This window comes from Otolemur garnettii, unplaced genomic scaffold (genome assembly GCF_000181295.1).
Source record: "Otolemur garnettii isolate 467f Iridium unplaced genomic scaffold, OtoGar3 scaffold00099, whole genome shotgun sequence".
NCBI classification, from domain to species: Eukaryota; Metazoa; Chordata; class Mammalia; order Primates; family Galagidae; genus Otolemur; species Otolemur garnettii.
In genome coordinates, this window is record NW_003852494.1 from 7,042,912 (window position 1) to 7,057,235 (window position 14,324).

The window sequence follows — 14,324 nt, forward strand, 5'->3', positions numbered from 1 at the left end:
AAAAAAAAAAAAAAAAGAAAGAACGAAAAAAAAACTTGCCTATTGATTTTCTGAAATACCTACTGAAACTAAAAAAACGGGGGAAAATACTCAGATTCTTTGGGGGGAGGATTTTCTTATAAAAGTAAATTTTACATTTTCATGCTCATTATGTACATATCTTTTATTTACTGTTGCCTGTCACCATGGCTGCATGTCTATATACATGGAGGTTTCATGACAAAAAATAATAATAATAAAAGAATGAGCCAATCTAATCTTCAAATTCTTCATTTTCTCCTAAGTCCTGGAGAAAAGCATAATACGGAAAATTGCAGATGTACCCAGACCATCCAGGTTAGTATCCTGCCTCTACCTTGCAACACTGGCCTGTAAATTTGAACATATTGTTTTCTTTCTGGAAGTCTTGGTTTTCTCTCAAGTCATCAGGGAGATCCTCATATTACCCTTACTATAGCTACTGTGAAGATTAAAAATGACAAATGTGACCCCTTGGAATTGTGTCCAGAGATTAGCAAGTCCACAATTCTCCTCAACATAACACTGGGGCAACTACTATGGGTGTACGTTAGTTGGTATGCATGATCTGCTCTAGTGACTATCATTTGGTCAGCAACAATGACTTTTTTAGGACTTACACTCTAGTGCTACAGGTACAGACATGAGTGGAGACAGCCCAGATCCTTGGAGGAGACTGGAAAAAAAAAAATAAACATAAATGATGTGTCTGTATGTGATAATTACTAAAACAAGAATGGTAAGAAAGTGAAGGGAGGGACTAAAAATAGGAGGTGCTACTTCAAATTAGAGTCAGAGAAGGTCTCCCTAGGCAGGTGACATTGGAGCAGAGATTTGAATGGAATGAAGAAGTGAACCAGGAGAACCTGCAGGCTGGGCCTACGATGTCACACTTGGCTCTGAGTGTGGTGAGAAGCCATCATAGGAAGCTAAAGAATGATGTCACCTGATGAACGTTTTCAAAACTTGCCTTAGCTGTTTCGTTGTAAAGAGGAAGAGGTAAAGTGAAGTCACGGAGGTCAGCATAGCTGTGACTGTGATCCTACATAGGGCTATGGTTATGGAGTGGTGAGATGTTGCCAAAATCAGGAAATGTTTTGGAGGTAGAGCAGATTGTAGATGAATGAGATTGTCAGGTTATCATTTGGGGAAAAAGCCTCTTTGGAGATATAGAGTCTATGTTGCACATGTACAGGTGGGGAGAGCTTTAGACATTCACTGGACCAGTGAAATGGCTGAGTGGTGGGTTACCTATGTGGGTCTGGAGTTCAGGGGGTCCAGGAGAGATAGAGATGTGGATTCTGGAACTTGTCATTGTGGATGACAGTTAAAGCCATGGGAATGGGTTAGATCACTTGGGAAGGGACAAAACACCCTGTGTTCATATTTAATTGTGGCTTCCATGTATTTTCTACTTTTTCTCAAGAAGAAAAACTCTCCAGGATAGCATATACATCACAGGATTCTGCACACCCTGGGATGCTTGCCTGGTCATGGAGAAATATCAACTGGTGTGTCTGGGTCTGGAATACAGATGAACTAACTCGACCAGTTGGCACACACCCCAGCCTAACCTTGAGAAAACATCCAATGAATCCCAATGGAGGAACATTCCATACAACACTTGAGCAATAATTTTCAAAACCACAAAAGGCATAACAAATCAAGGGAACTGTGAGAAACTATTGCAGATGATTCACAGAAGACAGGGTAAACAAATGTTATGAGGTCTTCTGGGTCCTGGCACAGAAGAAGGACATTAAGCAAAAAGAAAGAATGTTGGAATAAAGTATGGACTTTAGTTAATAATAATGTATCAACAATGGTTCAGTAATCTTAACAAATAGGCGTCTTAATGTAAGATGTTAATAACAGGGTCAATCATGTGCATAAGGATTTTTTCAATTTTTTCCATAAATCTGCAACTGTTCAAAAATTTTTTTTAAAATAATGAAAATGAAGTGAGCCACTTGGGCTCTACCTGGGGCTCTATACTATTTGGAGACTGAAACATTAAAAAGGCCAATGGGTCATCCCATTTGATCCTGCGATTCCAATACTAGGTATCTACTTAGAAAAAAACATAATTTTATCATAAGGACATTTGCACTAGATTGTTTATCACAACTCAATTTACAATTGCCAAGATGTAGAAACAACCTAAATGTCCATCATCTCAGGTGTTGATTAAGAAACTGTGCTGAATGTATACCATAGAGTACTATTCAGCCATAAAAAGATGGTGACTTTACCATCTTTTGTATTAACCTGGATGGATTCTTCTTAGTAAAGTATCACATGAATGGAAAACCAAATATCCCATGTACTCAAGATTAATATTAAGCCAATAGATGACCTAATTTATGCTCGTGGAGGAGAAAAACTCATTTCAATTCAAGTTGGGTGTAGCGGGAGCAAAAGGGGGAAGAGAGGGGAGGAGGATGAGTTTGGCATACTCCCATTTAATGGGCACGATGTAGGGATGTATGGCACATCTTTGGGGTGCAGGACACGAATACAAGAGGGATGCTACCTAAAAAATTCAAATATTATGGCCTGGTTGTTTATACCCTACAATCACCTAAAATTAAAATAAATGAATAAATGAATCAATCAATCAATAAAATAAACATGAGTATGGTGCTAGGGGGAAAAAAAGATGTGGAAACAATCCAACTGCCTGTAAACCCATGAATGGATTAATAAACTGTGGTATACATGTATACCATAGAATACTACTCAGCCACAAAAGAGTTGGGAACATTCTTTTAGTAACGTATCACAAGAATGGAAAGGCAAGCATCCAATATAGTCAATACTAACATGAAGACTGTAGGTGAACTAATACATATCCACACAAGAGAAAAACTCAATTTAATTCAAGTTGGAGGAGGGGAGAAACAGAGTAGGAAGGGGGATTAGTATGCTGCCCCCAATAGGCACCATGTAAAGGTCCGTGGCACACTTCCTGGGTGCAGGACATGACTATAACAGGGACCTCACTGAACCTAACATTGTAATCTAATCATATGTACCTGCATATTAATCTCAATTTTTTTAAAAAAGAAATGTGGTGAGAGATAATTCAGGTTTCAAACACCTACTAGAAAATGTAAATGTCCTCCACCCTTACCAAAGTAGACACAGCCATCCAGGGTGCATTCCCTTCATGAGTTTCTGCTCATTTATGTCACTGTAATTCTCCTGGCAGGTTGACTGGAACATCTTCCACCCTCACAGACCAATGAATCAGACCAGTTGGCCATCATCTCTGGCTAACGGTCAGCAACCTCTGATTATCTGAGACCCAATAATCTCCTGTGGTTTAGTATATCAAATTACATTTTACATCAAATTACAAACTTAAATAGATGTTAAATCTCCATCCAATTTATTACCAAATCCTACTACTTCCTACTAGATCCAGCTCAAATATAGATGTCACATTGGCCCATATCTTTTCATGTGCATGGGCACCAGCCTGGGCCAGACCACCCCCTCCTTTTCTCTGAACAATCATAAGAGCCCCAGTTTCCCCTGATTCCCTTGTTCCTCTGCCAGAGCAGCCCCCTTACAGAGTGAGCCAGATATTGCCACGCTCCCACTTAAAAATATTTCAGTGTATCTGTTGCATTTGGAAAAAAATTTACACGTGAAGAATCCCAGGTGTGATGCAACTGCAGCTCACACGGCCTTCATCTCCTGTCCAGCTTCCTCCTCCTCCCTGTGCACAGTCACCAGGGGTCACTCATTGCAGGCGAAGCAACATTCAGCCTCCAGAGAGGGGATCTTGTTCCAGACAGCTTCACATAAGCGGGTACAAACTCCTAACTGAGCACCCAGACTTGATGAGCATGGCTGATTGACTTCACAAAGAAAGCAAAAATTGAAGACAAAGTTTGTTTTGGCCATTTCAGGAAGACATGTGTGGGTCTCAGGTAGGACGGCAGTGGCAGCTGCCAGCACACAGAGCACTTGGAGCCACCGAGCTGTGACGCTTCTGAGCAATTCATCAGTCTTGGCAGCAAGACCCTGATGTGGATTAAGCAGGCAAGCTCGGGGGAGGCATGAAAGATGCTCTCACGCCTTTGCCTTGGCGTCTGTCTCTTCTCCAGACGCCCAGGCAGGGAGCATCTGCCTCCTCGGGTGACAAGGATGCTGCACCTGGGCCAAGAGATGGATTATAAACAGATTCAAGGATTTGCGTTAGGGAACAATTCTCCTCCTTACCTCCACCCATAATATAAAATTTATTCACAGGAAACAGCAAAGAAGCTTTTTAAATGACGTTCATCTGGGGAAGGAGCTTGGCATCAAGTGAAGTTGTTTAATAAACCTTGAAAAGAACTCTTCTGACCAGAGAGGAGCCCCTAGCAGGGACTCTGGTGACTGACAGAATGTCCAGGGACAGCCTCTGTCACCTGCCGATTCCTAACCCTTGAGGCCTCCTAGTCAAAAATAGACCTGGGTAGGGAGAAACTACCACTTCACCTTTTGTGCCTCTGATTCTTCATGCCCTTTGCGGAGAACCAAGAGCGAAAGTAGTCTCCCGAATTTTTAGTGTATAGAAAAGCAATTTATTATTGTACATTAACATGGAGTCCCACATGGAGTCTTGTTAAACTCACATTTTGGTTCTCCTGGCTCTTTTGTAGAGCCTTTGGGTTTCTCTCAGTAGACTGCCACGTTACTTGCAAATTGCCATAACTTTTTTCCTATTTTATATTCTGTATGTATTCTACTGCCTTTTCTTTCCTTGTTGCACTGGCCAAGATCTCCAAATGAAGTTAGGTAGCAAAGGTGAGAGCAAACACTGTCATCATGTTTCTGATCTTAGGAGGAACCGTTTAATCTTTCATTGTGTGTGCTGCCAACGGGACATATTTTTAGACGTGAGTAAGGGATTTTTGTTCTTGTCTTAATTTATTACAATCTTCCTCATATATTCATGACGAACTTTTTCAAACGATCTTTCTGCATCTATGATATTGATCGCCTTATTTTTCAGCTTGAGTCTGTTTATATGGCAAATTATACTAATTGATTTTTGAATGTTGAAATATTCTTGCATTTCTCAGACAAATGCAAGTGACTATGATGTGGTAGCATGTAGTTTTTTTTTACTTTAATTTTATAATAATTGGTTGAAAATTACTGCCTCTATTATGAGGGACATTTGTTTGTAGTGAATTTTCCTTCCTTGTCGTATTTTTGTCTGGTTCTGTGTCAGGGTAATGCTTATATAAAAAAATGAATTCAGAAGTAATTTCTCCCCTATACATTCTAGAAGATATTATGTACAATTCATATGATTTCTTATTAAATATTTAGTTAATGCACCAGCATGCCATTGGGTCTGGGAATTTCCTCTTTGAGAAGTTTTTCTTCTTCTCCTGTTTGAATTACATTTCTTTGAGTAACATAGGACTATTAAAGTTATCTATTTCTGCTTGTGTGACCTTTTGTAGTTTCTGTCTTTCAGGGCCTTGGTCTATTTCATTAAAGTTAGTAATAAAGCTGTTTGAAATATTCCATTATTTCACTAGCTCAATTTTCTCCAGGCTAGTCTATCAAAGGTCGGGCAGGAAAAAATGATGTGGAACAGCCTTAATGCTCAGGGAATTATTTTTTCCCGAGATTAGTGGATGGAACCTACTATTAACTAAACTATCGCATACTTTTTTGTGAGGTCGGTACAATCAAAAATTCTTCTTCCAGAACTGTGTTGATACCAACATAATATTTGTAATCATGACATAATTTAATAGCTTTACTGAGGCATCACTGGTATTAAAATTATTGTGTATATTTGGAAGTACAATTTCATAGCTTAGGACCTATTCGGACACTCATGAATCCATCACCATGACAAGATTACTAACATGTATATCAGCCACAAAAAATCCCTCTGTCCCTTTGTCCTAGATCTATCTATCTATCTATCTATCTGTCTATCTATATATCTCCTATTACTTCTGTTTCCTTTGAGAATGCTTACAAATCTGCATACTATTTACTTTTTTATGTCAAGCTTTTTCAGTCAATATCATTATTTAGAGATTTACACCTGTTGTTTTTCATGAAAGGAATGTATCTCCTTTCTTTGCTGGGTGGTTATGCTGTATGGCTATACCATGATGCCTTTATCAATTCACTTCTTGGTGGGCATGTGGGTTTGACTATTGCATAGGAAGCCTCTGTAAACATTTGTGCATGTGATTTCATAAGGATGTAGGTTTCCTTCCTCTTAGATAAACACCTAAGAGTGTTATGACTAGTGGTAAAGTGCCCGGTAGCTTACAAAATTGGTGCTTATAGAATCTCTCCCAAATGCAGGCTGATGTTTGAATGCAGAGTGCTGGAGAGAAAGATGCTCCTGGGGGTGCCGCTGCATATGCCAGGAAACCTGGAAAGGGGAGGAAACTTGGTACTTGGAAAGAGAAGTGCAGGCGTGACACTGTCAGCTGTAAGATTCCATCACTAAACAGACCAAAGCAGCCATGATTAAGGTGGTGAGCCCCTCGAGATGAGATGTCAGAGCTGAGATGCTGGAGACGGGAGACAGAGAAGAGAGACCCCCAGGAGCTGGGGTCCTGCAGAGAGCTGGCCTCACAGACTAGAGCTGCTTAACTGAAAGGGGAAGGTCTGGGGGATGAGGTGTTTATTCTGCAGAGATGACCCTGAATCAACAGAAAACTGGAGAAAGGAAGTCAGCAAAGGAATCTCTAGCGGCCCATGAAAGAGGAGCAATCGGAACTTATCTCCAAGGAGACACTGACAAATGATTGCATTCCAAATATCCTTAGTTCGCTTGTCACTTTGTTCACCATTACACTTCCACCAAGGGAGCATTCAGTTGACGGCAGGCAGAAAATACACTGAGCTAGCAGGTCAGGATAACTTGATGAACTGCATCCAACAGAGGTGCAAAATCCCCCAAAGTAGGAAGGGTGCTGCATATAATGAAAAGTGAAGCGTGTGTTCAAGGAGATTAAAGAATGGAACAAAACTGCTCTCGGTGCTTCAATGCTTTGCAGCCTCCTCACTGCCCATTTTTCCCCGTCTTCCCTTGTAACTGTTTTAATATCTATGCGAGAGCTCTGAGAACACTTGATCTTATTGGAAAACGTCTGGCCATCACCTTTGAGCCATTTCACACTCTGTAAGCTATCAATAACAGATAATTATTTTCCATAGGCAAGACAAAATCTTCTTGGGCAGTTGGCAAATTCCCCACGGGAGTCTCTCTCCTTCGGTTCTCTGCATCCTGCCCTTTCTCGTTGCTTCCCTGAAAACTCCTGGGTCATTTCCACTTTAACCCAGATAGTCAGGTGTGGACGGAAAGCTCTAGACGGAGAATGAGCCTTTTTCTTTCTCTTCTCAAACTGTGAACAGATGGGGTGAGCATTTAATTACTCAACCGGTTTTAGCTAGGAGAAAAATATTGCTTCCTTGTGAGGGGGAGGGGAGGAGAAGGCCCCATAACCTGCACAGTCCTGGCTCTCATCACTCTGCCAACCTGACTGAGCCTATGAATTCCTTTTTCTCTCCTTTGAATGTAGAAGTTAATACTTCATCATATCTCTTCCAAAAGGGTGGCCGCATTTTCCACAAAGGACCAGAGAGTAAGAGTTTTAGGCTTTGGAGACCACCACATAATCTTTTACACAACTCCTCAACTCTGCATTGCATGTGAAAGCAGTCATAGGTGATGGATACACAAACAAGCTTGGTTGCGTTCCAATAAATATTTAATTACAGAAGCTGGTGAGGCTGGATTTGGCCTGCAGCCTCAGTTTGCTAACACCTGGTATAGTGACACTATCCTAGTTATCTGATTTTGAGACAATATTTCCTTTGAGCTATTTCACAACCTGTGAATTAGATAACAGATAACAATGAAAAGTTACTTCTGCAGATAAGAAAATAAATTGCTTCCAGTGGAGACTCAATTATCTTCCCCCTCCTCCATGGTCCAAGCCATGGCGGACAAGCGATTTGTACATCCATTTCAGGATGTACTTCAATTCACATAAATTTTTGAAGGTTTTCCTTTGAATCACTTACTAGATTTCTTATTCATCACTTTATATGGTGCCTCATGAATGAGGTAAATATGTATTTTATTTCTCTCTCAGGATCATGATTTTACCCATTTAAAAAAATTATCCATTAATGTATAAATTATCCTTGCAGTATCTGCTGAACAATGTCCATTCTTGAATATTGACAGATGATGGGGTTTCTACCTTTTCTCATCCTCCTGATATGTGTCTACAGCGTCCTCCTTACACTGGACACTTTCCTTTCTGAAATCAAAACTTTAGGACCCCTTCCACTTACCAAAGTGTCATTAAGGCGAGTGAAGACTCGGCCTAGAACCTCCAGCGGCTACCAACTCTCATGTGGCTGTGGGGAGTAGCAGTCACTGGGAATAATTCAGGCCCTCGGTATTCCATGATCCAGATGGAACTTTCACATACACAAGACGGCAGATGTTGAAAATGGGAAAACTGAGACTCAGAGAGGTCGAGTATCCTCCTGGGATCACACAGCTGCTGAGCAGGGTCTTGAAACCGAGACCCCAAGCTCTGAAACAGGACGTTACCCATCTGTCCTTTCCTGCTCAGTTTCTTCATTCATAAACCAGGCGGGTGGGTATCTATTCTGTGGACTTCCCAAATGGATACAATGTCAAGGAGAATGCACCAGACTCAGCCACTGGTCCAGTGTGGTGCGCACTCTGGGATCCCAATGCTCAATTCCCAGTGAATAGTCCATATGCAAATGTGGAGTCCACAAGAACGTGTCTCCCCGTTGGCAGGTGCCTGTTCCTTCAAGTCGGTATTGGACACAGTGAGCCATGCTGGGTAACACTGTACCACATCGCCTGTCACATTATACATTTTAGAATTGTGAGTCTCTAACACTGTGAGAATTCATCTGCTTGGTTCCCAGGTACCAGAATAGGACAGTTAATTAGTTTACTACTGATGCAGAATAAATTCTGAGGAAGAGTTACTCCTGTCCAAGTGATACTGTAACAATAACCCAGTTCAGAACTACCAATGGAGAGACTGAATTCAGAGACAAGCCTAGAGCCAGACAAAAAAAAATTCAGAATCAAGTCCATCTTTTCCTAAGCTCTTTTTTTTTTTTTTTTTTTGTTGCCTCCCAGGATAGCACAGTGTGTTCTATTACAAATGCACTTACTGTCATGACCGTGGCCATGCTTATTCAGTATTATGTGATGATAGAGGTGCTTCCTTTTGTTATTTTATCTGAGATATTATCAATTAAGGCAATGAGAAAATTGTACACCCTTGATACAGATGTGATATTTTGAAGACAAAAATGCTATTGCTTATCAGGAGAATTCAGATAATTTTTAAGGGGACAAAAATGTGCTTTTGTAAGGAGATGACTTCTCAGGGCCATATGATCCATTCACAGAAAGAGCTTGTTAATACCAGGCACATGGATGCAAGGACTTGGAGGTACCTTGGAGGTGTTTGCTGTGCACAGGCCCAGGCCTGCCAGTGGGTAGAAAGTTAGAAAGAAACAAACAGCAGGGGGTTAATCAACACTGATTTTTCCAAGGACTCAATGCCAGTCACCTTTGATGAATTTCTGGACCCTGCATGACTCAGCTAAGTGTTTGCATCGCATCGTTCCCGAGCCATTAAAAGAGCTATACAATTCTTTTTCAGGGCCAAGATTATGAAACAGGCTATGAATTTATGCTTTTGTTGCTAGGGTAATTTATGTTTCTGCTGTTTTAATAACCTCATCAAATGCAGGCAATCAGAGGCCATGTGGCACCTCTACATAATTCAACTCCAAACCATTCGTAACAACTCGAGGTGCTGTTTGAAACGTTGCGCGAGGAAATTAAAAGCAAATAGAAATAAGTCACCGCAAGCCTGAAACCCATAAATATTTGAGTGGGGATCATAAACACTCCAAGAAAGATCGTTGGTGATAGGAACAGATATTTCTAATAAATGGTGCAGAAAAATAACGTATTTTAAAAGAAATGGCTTAGAGGCGTTTATTATCTTTTCAGAATAAAAACAGAAAATGCCTTCTTTCTAATTATTAAGATATAACATAAAATGAAATTTTACAGGTCTCAGTAATATATTTGTAATCCTTAGTCACTTGACCACAGATATTAGCTCAGGTGTGAATATTAGTATTTAAAGGTATTCTTACTGCAGATTGAACTTGTGTGTAAAATATTTACAATGGGTTAAAATGGAAAGTGTAGTAATCTTCAGTATATAATGAAATCATGTGTGTTCACACACACACATGTAATCAATTCACAGGCATTTTTTTTTTAAAGAAACTATACCGGTGTTTATTTGCTTTTTTTTTTTTTTTTTTTTTTTTTTGGTGGCTTGTCATTATTATGGGGTTTAAATGTTGTACTTTATTCATGAGTAATTCCCCCTTCTGTCAGACAATAACTGTGTCAGGGAGGACTGACAGAAGCCTGTCCCTTCTGGAAGATAATTTGGGGTGGTTATATGGAGCTGGAACGAGTTTTAGTCAGGGACAGAATCTAGCCCTTTCTGGAAAACATTCTGGAAACATGCCATTTCTGTAGGCAGACGGTGGGCCACGGAAGTCACAGGGGACCAACAAGTGAAAGTGTTTGTGTTTTCAGCAGCACCGGGAGAGTGTGCACCTTCCACCTCCTGCGCCATCAATGTGTTCTTTCTCCAGGTTGATGCTGGGGGTTGGGGGAATCTCATCTCATACTCCTTTGAGTATGGCCAGCCAGACAGTATGGTCTGATCCTTGAATAACGGACTACAAATGGGGCAGAACACAGAAGAAAGAATGAAGAGGAAGAGGAAGGGGGTCCTGAGAAATCAGAGGGGATGGTGGATTAATTCTTCCATCCTGTACCGAACTGCAGAGCACCCTCTGAGGACCAGGCCCCAGCCAGGTTTAGGAACCCTAGCAGGCACTCTTAGGTGCAAGCCCCTCAGCTGTGAGTCTCTTTTCTTCCTAACTCAGCTTTAATTTATTCAGATGTCCTCCGCACTGGTTTTAGAGGAAGCTGCTTCCATCCCTGGGTTGTAGAATAGGCCCCGAGCAACGCTGTTGGTGCAGGAATGAACGCCTGACCTGGTAAGACGTGCCCTGTGGGACTGGAGTGGGTGAAGGTTTGGTTGCATCAATCCCTGTGTCTGTGTGTGGGTGTGTGAGTGTGTACTTTTTAGAGAAAGAGAAACCATATAGCTCTGTCTGGCATCAGGAGCCAACCTGCGAGGATCAGTAAAAGTAGCCTTGGAGTGGAAACTCTTCTACAGGCCACAGAGCACAAAGATGGGAAAAAAGAGAGGAAAAAATAACCTGAATCAGTAATGACACGGTTCAGCGGCTAAACCAAGCAACCTTGTAGCCTTCTCTAGATCTTGACTTCTCTTGTTATGTGAGGAAAAGAATTCCCTTATTATTTACATGAGTCTGAGTCAGGTTTTCCACCTGCTTGCAGCTGAGCACCTGATAATCACTTTAGCAAGGATCTTCTAGTTGACAGAACAGGTCTGACCTACGTCACCACCCTACCTTGAGCACCAGGAAGGCGTTACAGGAATGATGTGATTCTGGGAGCCCTGTCTTGCCCCAGCCAAGAGAGCAAGAGGCAGAGTGTCCAAGGCTGCTGGCGGGCAGCTTTCCATCACTTGTCACTCTTTGCACTTTCCTGGACGTGGTGCCAGGGATCCACACTCTGTTTATGGTGGACCTGGATTCCCTCCACTGACAGAAGCTGCTCCTCAGGCTGACTTGACCTGGATCAACTTCAAGCTAAATGTAAATCTTCCTTCTTTAAAAAAAATAATGGAAGGGGACCTCTGGTTTCAGCTCCAAATTGTGAAGAGCTTGGGAGAGATCATGCTCATCTTTACAACAAAGCAAAGCTGAGAGGACTGATAGTGAGTGATTTTTCTTAGAGCTGACAGAGAACCTAGGTTGCCGAGCAAACCATCTCCTGAAATCTAGAGGGTCAGGGGACTCCCGATACTCACAGCCAAGATTTGCCTAATCTGGGGCAGAATCCACTGGAACCACAAACTGGTAGGACCAATTCATGGTGACTTGATGAACTGGGGACATCTGGGTGTAGACTAGCATGGGGGGAGCAACTCTTGGGGGGTCACAGTCTTAGAGGGATCCCTTACTTCCATGGCCTTTATCTCTAAAGAATCCCCTAGGTAGCTATCATGAAGATTCAGAAAAGATTTTTCTCAGGGCTCCAGTGGGGGAAAAGGTGGAGGACTCCCTGTGAAATAGGCCCAGAGCCATCTCCACACAGAGCACTCTGTGCAGAGGAGATGACCGGGGACTGGTGGTCCAGCTGGGGAAAGTCATTTCTCCCGTCATGGTGCCTCTCATCTTCCTGACTCACCTATGAGAGGAAAAATACATAGTCTCAAGGCCAAGGGCTTCAAAGAGACAGATTAGGGAATCTGCAGCCAGACAGAGAGAGTTGGGCGGGGAGGGGGGGGAATATGAAGATACTGCCTTGAAGAAATGCCCATGACTATCAAAGCCCCAAGACACAAGCCCACTGGGAAGGTAATTGGAAGATTTGAGAAAGATCCTCCTGGTCCATCCCATTCCATGCCTGCAAGGCTCCAATAGCATACCAATGCACTGTAGCCGAAAGGGCCTTAAGACACGAGCTTTTTATAACACAGAATATTTAGGAAAGACTCAAGTCAAGAGGAGGCAGAAACAGGAACAGAAACCTCAGGCACACCCAGCAACAACAAACATGTAATGTTTAACACAGTCCCACTCCCAGGCAGATTGACAGAAGCTGCTGTCACACTAAAAATCTGTTTCCTCAGTTCCCGTGATCCTCAGGAACCAAAATGCACAAAGGAGGCCAACAGGTGAGGGAAAGACTCTCTGCAGAGTCAAAGCTGTCATCAGAATAAAGCTCAGGTGTGGGGCAGATGTCGGAGTAATCGGACTTCAGATAATATAATTACGATTGATATTTTTTAAGAGGAAATGGGGATAACTCAGAAGAACAGATGCATCAGGTGAGAAGAAAGAAGGAAACGGTAAGAAGGAATTAAAAGAAAATGCTAGAAATCACAAATACTGCAGCAGAAATGAAGACTGCTTTGAATTCATTTGGTTTTCCAGTTCACCTAATGTGGCCAAGGAAAGAATCATTGAGGTTGAGGATAGGTCCAGAAAACACCCCAAATAGATGGGAAAAGAGAAGAATATTGACACAATAATAGCAACAGTAACAGGCCCCAGAACATTCCAGATTTGTGCAACTGTGTCAAAAGGAAAGGTGTAACATGTGCATAATTTGGCTATCAGAAAAGTATAAAATGGATACTAAGGCAAACAAAATATTTGAAGTAAAAATGGCCTAGAACTTTCCAAAGGAATAACAGGCACCAAATCAAACATTCACAAAGCCCCAGGAACACCAAGCAGGATAGCAAATAAAGTAAGTAAATAAGGAAGTAAAGAATAAATGAATAAAAATAGACATATCATATCCAAATTACAGAAATCCAAAAACAAAGAAAAAACATTTCAAAGGAACCCAAGTGGGAAGCTGGGCACCTCACCTTACTTATGGCTATACAAGAAAAATAATTACAATAGACTTCTCATCAGAAACCATGCAGGAAAGAAGACAATGGCATGAAATATTTAAAACATTAAAAGTAAAAGAAAAAAAAAAACCAGTGTAGAATTCTATGTCCAGTGAAACAATCTTTCAGACGTGAAGGAGAAATGAAGACATTCTCAGACAATCAAAAACCTGAGGGAATTCATCAATGGCAAGAAATCTTCCCTGTAAGAAATGTTTTAAAACTCTTTTCTCAGGCAGGAGGAAAATGTAATAGGGTAGAAGCTGGGAACAATAAATCCTTGTTGTTTAGAAGCCCCTGAGTTTATGATATTTTGTTATAGCAGCCTGAACAGAGTTAAGGCGAACTTTGAGTATGCTGCAGGTCCAGAAAGTGAGAACAGGAGCACACCCTCACACACATGCACACTCACACATACACACACTCAGAGCAATCACAGCACGGCCAAGGAGCACAGGAGCCAACTGGACATGCTCCCAGTGAACAAGGCTGGAACAATATGAAAAAGAAAGAAATTTCAGATCATTAACTAAATGATAAAATAAATATTCACAAGTTAATCCTGATATAAATACATAATTGCATAAGTCAATAAGTGGGGGGAAATAAACAAATCTCTCCGGCGAACAGCTGAATAATTCCTGTAGCTACCACCTCCTCTAG